Consider the following 16367-nt stretch of genomic DNA (forward strand, 5'->3'; position numbering starts at 1 on the left):
ACCTGTTTAAAGTTTGTTAATTAGGGGCACGGCCACTTTGACTGTTTTTTTATTAATCCTTTTTATTTATTTTATTTTGTAGTATTATTTTCAGCCTGTAATTGTATTAATTTTTCATCAATTTGTCATCCTGTGTTTGTTTTACTTACTGTGCAGTGTTTTTATGTCTTATATGTTTAAATGCTATATAAATAAACTGATTTGAATCGACTGAGCAGTAATCAGCAGGTATCTCTGTCTAATAAAGCCAGCTGGTAAGTTAGCACTCCATTCTCTCATCCAAAATGGTCACTTTTAGAAATAAAGAAACAACTTGGTCGAGCCAAAACTTTGTGAATGTGGAGTCCAAGATCGATGGGTAACATCACAGTGGCTATATGTACTTAAAGGTATATATTTTACATAGTTTATGCTTGCAACTCAGTTTTCCAATTATTCAACATCACACAAATGCACAACGACACAGACAAACAGGAGATACAGATGCAGCATAAAGGGAAAAACACTAAGAACATGAGAATGAAGCAGCCCAAGGACAGTCTACATCTACAGTTGTATTAAACTCAAGGTTTCTGCGTACTCCATCCATAAATTTTCTCTGGGCTTTGTTAAGAACTTTCACCAAGTAAAGAAAATGCTTGTGCAAATGTTCCTGCTTTCAGTCTTCGAAATTATTCTTCTTATGTTTCAGTTTAAATTTTACACTCTGTGTCAGGTTAAAAAAACTCCTGAGGTTCTTCAGCATAAATATAACATCACAGTTAATGTGGTGTCAAATTAAACCAATTTTCCTTCACACTTGTTTCCTTTGCCTTTAAGTAAGGTGTCTTTAGACTGCTGTGTGATAGCTTCAGTGCATATGCTTCAATAATAAAGGAGCAGCATTTGTTTTGCTTTGAAGCCCTGTCTTTCCTCTGCATACATCACTGTCTGTGTGCCCCTCTGCTAATGAAAAGATAATGGATTATTTTAGTAGTTGCACTTTTACACACAATCCTCCAGCCTTCCTTAGAACAAAAGAAAGAGGGGGGGAAAATCCCATCTGAAAAGTCAGGTGAAAAAGGATACTCCATACAGCAAAATGCATACAGCGCAGTTTCTAAAGTTAGATGGTACACTGGCCAAAATTAACAGTGGCAGGCCGGCCCTGAAGAAACAGGTCTGAGGGGCAACATAAAGCAGGAAAGAGGAGGCGGGAGAAAAGGTGGCACAAGAAAAGGAACATCAGAGAAGAAGAGGGGGCTCTTGCAGAGAAGAAAGCAAAGCCAGTGAGAGGTGTAGAGCAGAAAAGAGATGCCACATGAGGGGCCGGGGGTAGAAGAAAAGATGCAGAAAAGAGAGCGAAGAAATCACTTTTAATCTGACAGTGAATTCAGCTGGGGACTGCTTCGAAGTGGAGCCCACTGATTGCTTTTGCCACTGGAATTCCTTATTCTCTTAGAGAGAGGATGGGAGAAAAATAGCCCCGGGGTAAGGAGCCTCAGCAGAGAGGAGAACAAGAGGTTAGTGAGGCAGAAACGGATGATCAGACAAAGCACACAGCTGGGGAGAAATGGTGTGTTCTGAAGCACACGACTTCACATCATAAACAGGCTCCAGGACACACACATACGCACACATACTGCCTGTTTCATTCACACAAAATTTGCGTTTTACAGTAAAGACTCAGTTTCCCTCTCGTACAAACTTGTTGGACGGGCTGTAAATAATAATGCTCCAAAAGGCAGCGAGCGTAGCATCAAGTATCAATCAACGTTATCGTTTCACCAGCTGTTCATATAAAATTATTAGCCAGTGATGCTTTAAAGTGCACCTGTTGTGCTTTCTGCTGTTCCATTGCAGGATGTTCGCATGAAACCTGCAGTAATCCACGTGAGCCAAAAGCTCAGCTCTTAAATCTCATCTTTTTTAATACTTAGTTTTTTTCTACGTAATATCTCAAACAAATATGTCCCATCCACCTGCTGGTCAAACCTCTTGTTTGTGAGGGGCAGCTAATCAGTAGAAAATTGGTTTAAAGAGGGGGAAACTAAAGCTGTTTGTTTCAGACAGTTGATGAACTGAAGGGCTGCAGCAAGACCCAGAATGAGAGAAAGAAGGATTATTTATGACTCTATAAATGAGCAGAAAGTGTTCTTTTGAGGAAATAAGTAGCTTTCTGGGAAGTTACACTCCCAAACACAATGATTTTTAATAAAAAAAATAATTTAATTTGATGAAAAGACTGAGGGGGGTTTGGTTGTTGCTGCCAGGTTTGTCAACAAGTTCTTAGAGGAAAAAGAGGGACTGAAAGCAAAGAGTTGCTAAACATTATTTTTGTTTGGCTCAGCTGTTCTGAGGGTGGACAACATCTCTTTGCTCTAAGATACAACTGCTTATGAGGTCGAATGCAATTAGGAATCAGCTGTTGGTCGGTAGTATTCACACCCTGCACCGTGGCCGCTACCAGACAAAACAACTTCCATCACAGGGGCAGAGGGTCAAGTGGATGAAAGACGGATCCCCTCAGTTGACCCACATGGAACAAATGGAACTATAAAGCCTTAAAATAACTTCTCAGAGCTGCAAACATAAAAAGCAGTAAATTATAGGGACTGTATGGGCCAAACAATGCCCTGTAAAGGTTAATGACAAATAAGTGAAATATAATATATCCTTAAAGAAATGAAGAGGAATTGTTTTTAAAGGACTTGACAGTTTTATAAAAGCTTGTCCTTCTCTTTTAGCAACACAACTGTTGAGGCTTGAGGGAACCAGATCAGCCTGTGACTGCATACCTCCATGAAGGCAGAAAATTCCCTCCACTCCATGCATGAATTGAGTCCATGGATCCAGAAGGATATCTGGACCAGGATTACTTTGCAGGGATTTTCCTGCATAAAAAACTCCCACTCAAAAAACCCCCAGAAAAAACAACACATTAGGCACCCCCAAAAAGGTTTTAGACTCAAAAGAAAATCACCAGGACTGTAATAACTCTGCAATGTAATACACACACACATCAGATACTGTGGATGCCATTTCTTTACATGCAGCTTATCTTTAGGTAATTTTATTATTCATGAATCATTTTACAATTTATACAACTGGTTTTAAAAAATTACCTTTAGGTAAAACAGATTCGTTGCTTTAACTATATGTGGCGCAATCCTCCATCAGTGCATCATCACCTGTAGATGCCCATTTAGAACTAGAAAAAAAACCCTTTATTTATGGAGGAAGATCAAGATAGTGTGCCATGATTTTTATTATTTGAGATTTGACATAAAATGTCTATTTTTGCCCCTGGGGGGTAAAAAAAACAATGGGGCCAAACTCAGAATAATGTGGGAATGTTGGATCATCCCCAACTTTGAGCCAAATATCCCAACAACTAGGGACTGACATGAAAACCTTCAGATATTCCTGGATGCTGACCCCCTGATTTTTCCATCAGTGGTTTTAATGTTGGTTTTTAATGTCTTATCACCAACGGTGATGAGACGGCTTACAGGGAGGAGGTCAGCGCCCTGACCCACTGGTGTCAAGACAACCATCTCACCCTCAACGTCGCAAAGACAAAGGAGTTGATAGTGGACTTCCGGAGGTGCAGAGAAGTACACACCCCCATCACCATCAACGGCGCTGCTGTGGAGAGAGTGAGCAGCTTCCGGTTCCTTGGAGTACATCTGGCTGAGGATCTTACGTGGTCAGTACACACAAACAAAACAGTGAAGAAGGCGCAGCAGCGCCTCTTCTTTCTCAGGAGACTGAAAAGATTCGGCATGAGCCCCCGCATCCTCAGGACCTTCTATCACTGTGCCATTGAGAGCATCCTCACTGGATGCATCACCACCTGGTATGGCAACAGCACCGCCTACAACTGCAAAGCTCTCCAGCGAGTAGTGCGGTGCTCTGAACGGATAATTGGAGGTGAGCTTCCCTCCCTCCAAGACATCTACAGGAAGCGCTGCCTGAGGAAAGCGGGGAGGATCATCAAGGACTCCAGTCACCCCAGCCATAAACTGTTCAGACTGCTTCCATCAGGAAGGAGGTTCTGCAGCATCCGGTCCCGTACCAGCAGACTGAGAGACAGCTTCTTCCATCAGGCCATCAGACTGCTGAACACTTCATAGACACCTCAGCTTCACTTATGGAACTTCAACATTATGCACTCCACACTGTATATAAATGCCACTTGTTTTGCACATATTCAACTCTGTATATTTTATATATTATATTATTATTATTATTATTCTTTTTTTTTTTTTTTTTTTTTTACTATTTAATTTGTAAAAATGTGTATACACACACACACACACACACACACACACACACACACACACACACACGTAGGAAAATATTTAGTATACACATCCAGAAATGCATACACTATTATATATTGTACATATATTTATTAGTTTCAGGTTGGCCATTCTTGTATTTTGCTCGTTTGTGTTGTTGTGTTTGCACATCTCTGTTGCTTGTGGGGCTCGCACACAAGAATTTCACTCGCATGTGCTGTGCCAGTGTGCCTGCACATGTGATGTGACAATAAAAGTGATTTGATTTGATTTGATTTGATTTGATTTGATTTGATTTTGTAGCGGATCAGTGTATATAGTGTGTTTCTGGCTTATAAATGTGTTTCTCCATCTGGTTAATTTAATTATCAGGGCAGTGAGATGAACATATGTAATGTTTATAAAAAATAATTTAATAAAATACAATAAAAATAACAGACATGTCACCAAGTGTTACTAAGGTCACTAAACAAACTGCAAAATAATATATCCATCATTTCAAACTCTTTATACTACGATGGCGCTCCTGTAAATAAATCTAAGCCCAAAACTGTCGTAACATGTGTCCACAATGAATCCACAATATATTCCAAACACATCTGAGCCCTTCTGAAGCTGTATCGGAGTGTGTCACATTTTGCTCTTTGACCTCTGAGGCCAGGTCATCATAATAAAGCGATTCATTGGCTTGAGCTGCTGTGCCTTTCTCTGGGGGCTTTGCTCAGTTTCTCATCAAAGGTTTCCTGCTCTGAGCTCTATGCCTACTGAGATCAGAGGGAAATGACCCGAGTCAGGGTTACCTACTGCTCCGACAGAGCTTTGGCCCATCCCGCCGCTGCTGGCCCAAGGGCAGGCGTGCCCTGCTAAACTCTGGAAGTACAAGAATTATGATCAACTGGCAGAGAGCCCAGAGAATGTCTGTGAAGAAGGGCAGCATTGTGGACCTTCCTCCGGGGTTTGAGAGCCCAGAGTCAGTCTTTAACCCAGATCATGACCTCTCCTTAGTTATTCTCTATTAGCAGCCAAACTGGAGGTCAGATGGTCTGAGAACCTCGTCATGAGTAGGCCGTTGAGGAATGCCATAGTTTGATTGAAGTTAGGAGGATTCGTCTGATTAAAGGCTTACGTGAATGAGAGAGCAGGCATGTGTATGACCTTGTGTTAGTTATTGCTCAGAAGCATTTTGATTGCTTCTCTTTTATGTTTTCTATACTTTTCCTCTTCCTGTCATAACCAGCACAAAGAATGCGCCCACTCATCTCCCTCACTCACTGCATCCTTTAAAATGAATGCTGTGTCATTCGGATTACAGGGGCATGATTGTACACTTGTCTGCTAAGTTGAAATGAAGCCTTTCCTAATATTCTTGTGTACATTGAAATGATAGATCTGTTATTCTGGCAAAGAGAAATGTACTGGGTAAACACCACAGGGAGAATGGGCAAGTCAGTTCCTACCAACGTTCCTTTGGTTAGGCTAACTTGCATTTTTGTGTAGGCCACACTGACCTAAGCATCTTTCCTTTCTTTTTTCAGAGAAATAAGCATGATTTTAACTGGTTTCAGCAGATGGCATCACATCACTTCAGCCCTGGCTCCTCTCCACTGACTTCCTGTACATAATAGAACTAACTTTAAGATTTAAAGTATGCCTGCGTCTGGCTTCCAAGGTTCATTTCGACTCTGTGTGAGAAATTTTGACCCCATGAGTCAGTTCACTTTAAATCCTTTTTGGGGCTCTTAATGATGGTTCAAAGTCGGGGCTTTATGCAACTTCTTCTCTAATCTTTTAAGGACTTATCTGATTGTCTTGGTTTCCTCGAGCAGCCAGTGGAGGATTTATATTTGAAGACCTTGGCTTTCAAAGGACACTTAAGCTAACTGTTGAATAACAGTACAGACATGACATGAGTTCCACATGAGGATTTCATCTACCCAAGCCTGTCTAACCAAACAGCATTCGACTATCAGTGAAAACCAGAGATGGGCAGTAACACGTTACTTGTAATGCGTTACTGTAATCCGATTACTTTTTCGAGTAAAGTAAGGGATTACTATTGCAAAAACGGTAATTAGATTACTGTTACTTTCCCGTAGGAACGCTGCGTTACTGCGTTACTAAAACCGTGATTTTCTTGCGAGAGTGTCTCATGACAATGACGTAAACGAGTGCAACGTTGGTGGCAACAGCTGTGTGCAGATCAACAATGGATAATATATCGAGTGCAGGAGCGAGTATGAGCGTGCAGCGTTTAAAGCGTGGAAGTACTGACCTTGCTTTGAGTTTGATTCCATAAAAAGTGACAAAAACATTTGCGTCTGCTGATCGCTGCATGGGAAGAAAACTTCTTTTTACAGCGAAAAAAACTCCTTAACTTCTGAGCAAGCACCGAGTGCGCAACAAGGTAATGATTCTTCAACTGACCGCTGCGGCACACCTGCACCAGGGTAAACCTACGCCTACGCCACTCCTGCTTTACAGGTGAAAATAGAGCCAAAGGACCGCTAGTCTTTGATTTTATTTATTTTATGCTGTGTTTTACTTGCATTTATTTGAAAGACTGAATGTAAACACAAAAAAATATTTTATTTTATGTGCTGGAATGTGCAGAAGATAGGTTTAAATGTTAAACAAATTTCTTCCAGTCAGTGAATGTTGCATATAATTAAATTTTTGCTTGATGCATAAAGCTAAAAGATCAAAACTAATAAAACAAGTTTTAAAAAGAGACTTTTCCATTTGATTACATTTTGTATGATGGATTATGCAGAAAAAGTAGAATTGGGCTGAAAGATCTATCGCTTTAATACCTATTCAGGTTATAAATCGTGTTTTTAAAAAGTAACTAAGTAATTAATTACTTTTGAAAATAAGTAATCAGTAAAGTAACGGGATTACTCTTTTGGGCAAATAATCAGTAATTAGTTACTGATTACTTTTTTCAAGTAACTTGACCAACACTGGTGAAAACTACAGTCAGCGCCAGTCCAGTAGGATGGTTTATTCATGGTAGATGTTCCACAGATCTCCTTTAAGTCTGACACCTAGTTTTTGCTTGCCATTTTCACCCTCATGATGCAACATGTGCACAAAGTGACATCACAACTGATGGTGCACTCCACTTCTTGTGTACCAATTTTGTAACCTGGCTGGGTGTTACATGTGTTATTATGTTGGCCTTTCAGTCATTGGTCAGCACAGAGGCTCAGAGAGTCTTCAGAGAGAGAGGCTGACTTGACTTTGTAAATTGTGAATTAAAAGATCTACAAAAATAAAGTTTACACAAAATATTCCAAAGGCTGTTTCTCCACCCTGAAACTGAACTCTTAACCCTTTGGAGTTGTAGTTGATGAGTTAGTATTTTCAGATCCCACAACACTGTAATTATGTAGTGGAAATGCCATCTACAAATACAGTCTGAAAGTCTGAGCACAGCTACAGTGGAATGATTGGCCTTCAAAATGAGTTCTCTGCAGTAGAACTTGCCCTTAAAACCTTGCAAATAGATATTTCAACATGTTTGTTTTTCCTTAATCATACAGTCCTGGAAGCACTTAAAAGAGCCGAGCACCGAGATAATCTTCATCCCATCATAAATCAGTGGAGCAAGGAGGAGACTGGTGCCATACGTTATTTTAGAGAAACCAGCCAGCCACGCAAAGCTGTGGGGTCAGGTTTCTTTGAGTTTCACCTAGTGACATAAGAACAAGGCCTGAGCATCTCACAGATATCATATATTCGTTATTCTGTCCCTTCAGGCAAGGAAGGAGGTCTGCGAACATAAACCTGCTTAGACAAAACACAAATTGTTTCCTTCCATTCAATGCACAATGCCACATAAAGTTTGCTCACACTGCAGGTTTGTGTAGGACAATAAAACCAAGCAGTGCTGTTAGAAGGAAGGAAAAAGTGTTGTGATGTTTTGGGATCTAATTCTTTCATTCACCATCAGCTTCTTGCATCAGTTTAAACCACTTGAATTTGACTGCGCGTCATCCAAAAATACACTGAAAGCTGCTCATCACTGTCCACGTCGAGTGAATTTTGGTTTACTAGGTAACCATCAAAGGTTCCCGCTTATTAAAAATGGACAAGTGTCAAATGCCTCTTCAACTGCAAATTTTAATTAAGCCGATTTACAAAAGGAATTCAGACATTGAGTCATTATCACTGTGCTGATGCAAATTCCCTAAATATCCCACACAGCCAGTATGGCCATCAAGTAGTGAATGAAAAGTGAGTTATGTTTATGTAAAGTCTTTATATTAATTTAAATACAGAAATAGATCAAAGATAATGATAAATGATAAAAACCCAGTATATTATTCCTAACACTGTCACTGGGCCATGTAGCTGATCACTTGGTAATGAAGGAAAATGAATTCTGTGTGAAAATATATTTAAAATATCATCTTCATGTCAGGGTGGTTGATGACACTGTGATAAAGACAGAAGGAAGACAGTACTTTTAGCCATATGGGGTAATCAAGGAAGTGGAGACAGCTGGGTCAAACTGGACACAGGTAGGACAATCAAGACAACAAGACAGGGAAGGATGAAAACTGAACCTAAACAGGAGGCAACAAACTACCAAAATATAATAGGAAGTAACTCAAAGGTTAACTACTACACAGAAACAAACTACACTGTACAAAAGGGCCACTGAGGAAACTCAGGCTCTATAAACAGTGACTAGGAGTCAAATACATGAACTAAGGGATCAGAATTCTAGTGTATAAATCAAAATCTCAAGTTATGAACAAGAACAATGAAACCAAACAAAATATCTAAAGTTCACCAAAATACAAAACCCAGAGAACACACACTAAACATGATATCAAAGGGCGCAGAGAGGTTAGAGTAACAAACACAAGGAACCACATTTAAATAACACAACAGTGAGCTGATTTCTAAAGTTACAAGAACAACACCTAAAATACTGAAACAATATCAGGTAAACAACAGGAAATCAAAACTTTAACCTAACATTAATCAGAAACTATGAATAAACCAAACTGAAAACACCAAAAAAGAAACAAAAAGACTAGAAACAGACTTGCTAAGCTAATTCTAGCTACATTGTTAGCAAGTTCCATCAAAGTTTCACAAATGCAAATCCCTACTAATTAGTGTTAAATAACCTTGTAACAACACACTTTATTTTTCAGGCAAATCCATCATTAATGATCTAAAAGTAACCAGCGGCACTTCAGTGACTTAAATCAGTAACAGTTGATCCCCGAGACAGCTAGTAGTTCTAAACCTGTTATCCAAAGCAGCACATTCCCAAGTCCTTCCTGTATCCAAATGGAGTTTGGGGTTCTAAAAAACACATCCCGTGAAAGGTTTTGTGAACATTTCTGTTGTAACAACCACAGGACTATAAAACAAGTACTGCATGAAGTCTTTTACCCTTTTTTTTAAACTTTAGAAGCCAGCTTCAAGCAAACATCAGAAGTGCTGCAGGTTTCTGGTTTATTTTTCAGCCTGGAGGTTGCCCATTTCTATTCAAATACAAGCAAATGAAGATGAACATCTCTGAAAGTACTGAGAGCAAAAGAAAAGCATGCAGTTGAGTGATAATTCCCAGTGTGTCTGTCACTGAAACTGAACCCTTTGAAGGTCAGCAGAGTTCATGTAAAAGTGACATAAGCAAGTAAACTATTTAATACTTGTTTTAAACAATCTTAAGTAAATAAAATTGTTTCCATAAGTATGCAGCCATAAATTTGTCACATATGTTCTTTTTTATAGTTCAGGGCTGACTAAGAATATTTTCTGTGGTGTTGTAACAAGGTTTATACACATTTTCTACAGGTACTTATTACATGTATGTGTGCACAGTTAATAGTAGCAACCTGTGGTATCTTTAACTGAAAAAATAGTCATCTAATAAATCATAAACAAATCAGCATGGGGTTGAATCCTCCAAAAATATGTATAGAAAAAAATATTTTCTCTTAGTCTTGTCAAAAAATCCTGAAGAAAAATCCAGGACGGGCTTTTAGTGTAACTCAGGTACTGCACAGAAGGCCTCACTGATATGTCGGCTTTTAGCACTCCAAAGTGTCAAAATGTCCCATTTTAGGTGACAAAGCATTATCACACATCTAATATCCAGCTACATGGGTGGGGGTGACTAAGAGCATCTTTTTGACTCGCAACGGGACACCCCTGCTACACACTTAAATATCCAGCACAGCCTCTACAGCTGCACAGCTATTCTGAGCTAAACCTGAGAACAATTCTCAGCAATGTCACGCGTTTAATTATTATTCCTTCAATAATGCATAATATCTACATATCCAGTGAATATTACTGAGCGTAAATTGTATATAGCTTCAATGGTGTGTTTAGCTGGAGGAAAATCACAAGTAAAAAATTTATTCCCATATTTTTGCCAGCCAGAAAGATTTTTTTTTAAATTTTCCTGACAAAAAACTTCAGTTCCTAAAAATATTTCTGTTTTTTCTGTTTCTACATAAACTTTACAGGAGAAGTAAACATGTTAACGGACTTCTATAAATTTTAGTTTTAAACTTTAGCGAATTTTACCTTTCATAACAACTTTACAGTGGTGAAAATGTTTATGACTCACCTGTTTAAAGGTTGCATTATCAGGTTATCATGGTCTCGTTGAATGACAGATGGATGGTGACACAGTTGGCTGTATGTGGTAGGTATCTGCTAAGTTTCACCTTAGCTAAATAGAGTTCATGAACTGGACCGTTGGACTGTGTCTGTACTGTTGGAGCCTTTTGGAGCATTTTTAATTCAATTAACTGACCAGTAACGTGACTTCTTTTGCACTTAATTGTACAAACAGGCCAATCCAAGAAGTCTGAGTTTCAGTATTGGTGAGTGAAATTCTAGGATTTTTTTATGGTTGTTATCTGATGCTCCCATACAGTCTATTGATGAAGTCAAGCTAGCTAGCCTTAGTTGATAATCATATTTAGATGATTAGGTTGGATGTTATTTTTAGTGCTAAAAGCCCAACATGGCAGAAGTCAAAACAATATCGAGAGTCCAAAACCAACATGTGACGAATGTTTCAACAAAGTGTCAAAGGAGGGAAGAACTTTTGGTTCTAGCCACATATGAACAGCATTGATTGATGTTCTTAGTCCCTAAAGGGTACAAGAATAAGACAGTGATGCACCCACAGCACACATTGTCATTTGGGAAGTGTAATTTCAGGATCAAATAGAATTATTCTGCATCGTAGGCCAGATGAATGAGATACCTACAGTGGCTAAAAAAATTTATATATTTTTTGTCTTAACAAGAAAGTAAAGCAAATGTTCATAACCATCATAGCAAGTGCACTTTCTTCGATCAGATTAGCCATGTTTACACAACATGCTGTCACTAAGGTATAAAAGCCACAGAGTGATGGTCCTGATGCAGACGTCATTGTGAGCTGGCAGCGGTTCAGGGCCCCTGAGTGTAAAAGCTGCTCCCTGTTCAGAGTGAAAAACCTGCTTTGTACTGAATCAAAAACCCCTGGCTGGTTCTGCTTTTCTCCTCTGGCTGCATATCTCAGTGACAGCGGTTCCAGGAGCCAGACCCTCACCACCAACCCTGAAACCCTCCCTCTCACTTCCCCCTGCTCATTTCTGTCCATTAGCAGTCCAGAGGGGGAGGTTTAGCTGAAAACAAACAACAACAAACAAAAGACCAAAGTGGGGCGAGAAGTGCAGCGGGGGGGTTGCAAAGGGAGAACTTCTGTGTGAAATAATTGCGAGGAACAATTTCAAACAGATGTCTGTTTGGACTTGGCCCTGGGCTCGTGTCCCCGTTAAATATAGTGATTTGATTGGAAAACAAGCAGTATGAGATGGGCTGGTGGCCAGCCGCACCATTCGGGGGCTCTCTAATGACCCCCGGGGGTCGAGGGGTCGTTGGAGTAAAAGCAGATCAGAGAGGATGTGGGGCCAGCGGCCAAGACAGGGCCCATAAATCTAGCCCATTCTCAGAGGAAGCTATCTTTTTTCACTTGGCCATCAGAATTAAAATACAATCACAATCGTCACATTGTGCTGCCTCCAGTGAGCAAAGGTTATAATTCAAAGGCAGCAGACAGAGTTGGGGGGCTGGGATGGGTGGTGGTGGACTTCTGGGAGAAAGGTCAACAGGGTGGTGTATTTTAGGCTGGATGAGAACCGTGGCTCAGGGGGCTGTGGGAAACTTCTTTATCCATATTTTAAAATCTGCGATTACTGACTTTGCTGAAAAAGCATGACATTACTCATAAAAGCAAGTGTGACAGTGCAGCCTGTAGCTCGCTCTTCCAAAGTTCACAAAAATGTTTATTCCAATCCTCTAAATCTGCTTTATGATCTCTGCAGTAAAGTATCGTGAATGGGATGTATTATTGCAGCATTTGTAAGGGGCAAAATCTCCGATAGCACATCCGACCTAGAGTTTTTCTTCCGATTTTCAGCCGGCTCAGCTTTTCACAGATGTGCTAATGTTGGGTGGACAGCTGTGCTTTATGGCAGAATGGCGCAAGATGATCGGGATCATTTTCACCCCCGCTGACCGCTGAAGGAACACACGTGCTTTTCAGTTCATCAGAAATGTTAAAAAAAATCATCAGGCTGCCAGAGAAAAGAGAGTGAGAGCGAGGGTGAACAGATTTCTTTCTCCTGCAACAAAGGCCTTAGTCAGTAGGGCCTGTGAGCTCAGATTAGTGTTACACAGCTCTAACACGCTCCCTGCAGGAGGAAGTCATTCATCAAAATCACTCTGACACAGGGCAAATATTGTGCAGCGTGCATGTTCGGTTTATATCGTGACTCAGTATTCTTCATGCCTCTTGCTACTTGTTCTAAATTCCTGTGTTTAGTTAAAGATCTTCTTTGTAAAAACCTACGCCTAAAGAGTTTGAAACCTTCTAAATGAACTGAAACGTTCGGTTCCTGGGTGAGCAACTAGACTCATGCTGCCACCTTCTGGTGAAAGTTTTCACTGATGGTTTTTCTTTGCAGCAGAATTGAAAAAAAAAACAACCACAATGACTTTATGTATTTGTACTGACCTCTGTGATATCAGCTGAAGGTGAACTAGGACCAGTTGTGTTTGTGTAATACCAATATGGACTACAACATGGTGCAGGAACTAAATCGACACAGCATTATCATTGCAATAACAATGGGCAGCACGGTTGCACGGTGGTTAGCACTATTGCCTCACAGCAAGAAGGTCCTTAGTTCAATTCCACCATCAGGCCGGCGTCTTTCTGTGTGGAGTTTGAATGTTCTCCCTGTCTTTGTGGGGGTTTTCCACGGGTCCTATGGCTTCCTCCCACAGTCCAAAGGTTAATTGGAAACTAAATTGCCCATAGGTGTGAGTGCGAATGGTTGTCTGTGTATAGGTGTTAGCCCCACGACTGGCGACCTGTCCAGGGCGTACCCTGCCTCTCGCCTTAAGACAGCTGGGATAGGCAACCCTGAAAAAGGACATCAAGTGGAAGCTGATGGATGGAACATAGGTATGGCTAGAGAGAATTATCAAAGGTTTAAAGAACAGCAGAACAGGTTTGGCAACATTTCAACTCACACGCTTGTAAAACACTGCCTCCAGTGATGATAATTAGTCTTAAAATTTACAGAGGGTAATTGTAAATAGTACCGTTTAAATGTAAATCCTGTGTACATGACCATTTATAATAATGACTTTTTTTAATGAATAAAACATGGTAGTGTATCGTTTTCTGATAGTCATAAGATGAACCTTTTAATGCATTTTATAAATGGTATGATATCACTGGTTGGTGAGGTTGTGTCAGCGTTGCAGGTGCCGCATTGGCTTCGTTTTGCCTTTGACTGTACTGTGATGATATAAGGAAAGTGTTTCACAATTTCACTCATCAAACTCTGCTGCAGGTCTTAGGAATTACTAGTTTTGGATGATGGCAATATTTGGATAGTGGATTATGTGTACTAGCAACCATAATATTACAGTGTTATGTAGTATTATGATATTATTATGATATGAGCGTCTGGCTAAATTAACTTCAAAGTATTTTAAAATGTGTTCTTCACTTTTAGTTCTCTAATTCACATTGTGTGAAGCAGCAGAAACTCCTTTCTCTGGCAGGAGCATCGGGTTTCACTCACATGGCCACTTTGACCTTTTCACCTCCCGTATGCCTAAAGTTTCACTTTGGTATGAATGTCAACGAATTACAGTGACATGACTCATCTAAATGTAACATCTCAGGTTGCAAAGCTACGTCCAAGTGAAGCTGCTAAAAGATTTACAGCATGTGTTCTTCTGAATCTACGTCTATAGATAGCTCACACATCTAACTTGCTCCATAATATGTTAGAGAAAGGCTATACTTATCGCCAGAATGATGACCTTCTGACCCCCAGAAGTGACCTTCTAAAGATTGCTTTCAGCCATGTGGTGCAGGGGTACTTATACTTGGAGATATCGTCTGACTCATGTCAGAAAAACAGAAGAAATCAGGAAGAATAAGCCATCTGTGCATAAAGAAACAGTGGGTACTCTGTCTAAAGTATTAATATAATGCATTGGCGTTATGGTGAAGTTCATTTATAAATTCTACTTGAATTGTATTAAAATTTAAGTTAAAAAAACAAACGATAAAGGTCGAACTACAAACACGTTTACTAGCGCGACAGCCTAATTTTTGTTTTTGTTTATGTTTTTGTATATTTAACTAGTTTATATACCTCTAGGGTGCGAGCAGATCGACTGTTCAAATCAGTTTCGAACCTTGCTTAATTTGAGCTTTAACTTTAGCAGTTGCAGAGACACCAATCAAATCTTAAGCCAGATCCAAGATATTAAACTATTTTTTCTGTTCAGTTGTATTTTAGTTTTGTGGGGTTTTTTAAGTCCATTTCTGAGCTTATGTTGCAGCTCTGTGCTGAGTGGAGGGACAAACTAACAGTGAGTGGGCGAAGGAGAGGGTTTTTTTTACTCAAACAAATTCACACCAAATTCACAGTTTTCACTCAAAAGCCATCAATCACCCATCAGAATATAGAAAAAAATGGTAGCAATTATCCTCTTTAAGCCAGCATTCTCACACTCTTTGCTCTGGAGCCATCCAAGTGACAGGTATCCCACCTAGCTGCTGCATAGAGATCTATTATATTTACACTGATTGTCCAGTAAAGGCAGGGCAGCCCCCTTTTTTGAAATTTTCTTACCATGACGATATTTTTGAAACCATTAACGTGTAAAGCAAGTCCTTGGGATTCTTATGGTTCAAAAACCATTTAAAAATGAGTTACGGGCTCAGATTTAGAAACAGTTTATCAAGAGGTGCGCCGGGGCAAATTTAACAGGGATATAGAGTGACAGTGAGTGATGAGAGATGATATCACCGTGGCAACTGACAGCTAATTCAAATGTGGGCAATTATTTTCAGTCCGTGATTTTAAATCAGTTCAACTGGATCATTTGGATTAGCAGATTACATCTCAGGCCTGTTTCTGATTGGTGGATTTAATTTGAACAGGCATCTTATTAGAGTATGGACAATTAATATCAGGATTTTAATTAAATCACCTAAGGGCTCAGACAATTTGATCAACTGGACTTTTTTAAAACCACTTTAATGTGTTTTTACTGTCAGCATACAGTATGGAGGGGGACAGCCACAGAGATGTTCAACTAAAACCCAAAATACCATTATAAAAGCTACAAAATGATTTCAGCTGCAGACACTGTTCAGCTTGTAATTCAGAATTACTTCTCTCTCACACTGTTGGCTTTTCCTAATAAAACAAATGAGTTGCTGCCCCCTGGTGGTACGTTTTAGTTAAATTCTGCAAAAGCTCTACCCCTCTATATTAGTGTACTTAACTACTTATGTAGTTTGTAGACAAACATACACTGAATGTTAGCGTACTAACATTGTACCTATTAATATTAAAATGCCCTTTTAGCAAATTAAACTGTTTTCCATTGCAGGTTAATATCATCCAAAATCGAAGATGCATTAAAGGCCTTCACAGAAGAAATGCAGTGGTGATGTTCACTATCTTGTGTCAGATTTAGAAATGTAATCTCTTATTGATGTGTGTCACATGGTGAGCCACC

This window comes from Aulonocara stuartgranti (genome assembly GCF_965226115.1).
Source record: "Aulonocara stuartgranti genome assembly, chromosome: 16".
Taxonomy (NCBI): Eukaryota; Metazoa; Chordata; class Actinopteri; order Cichliformes; family Cichlidae; genus Aulonocara; species Aulonocara stuartgranti.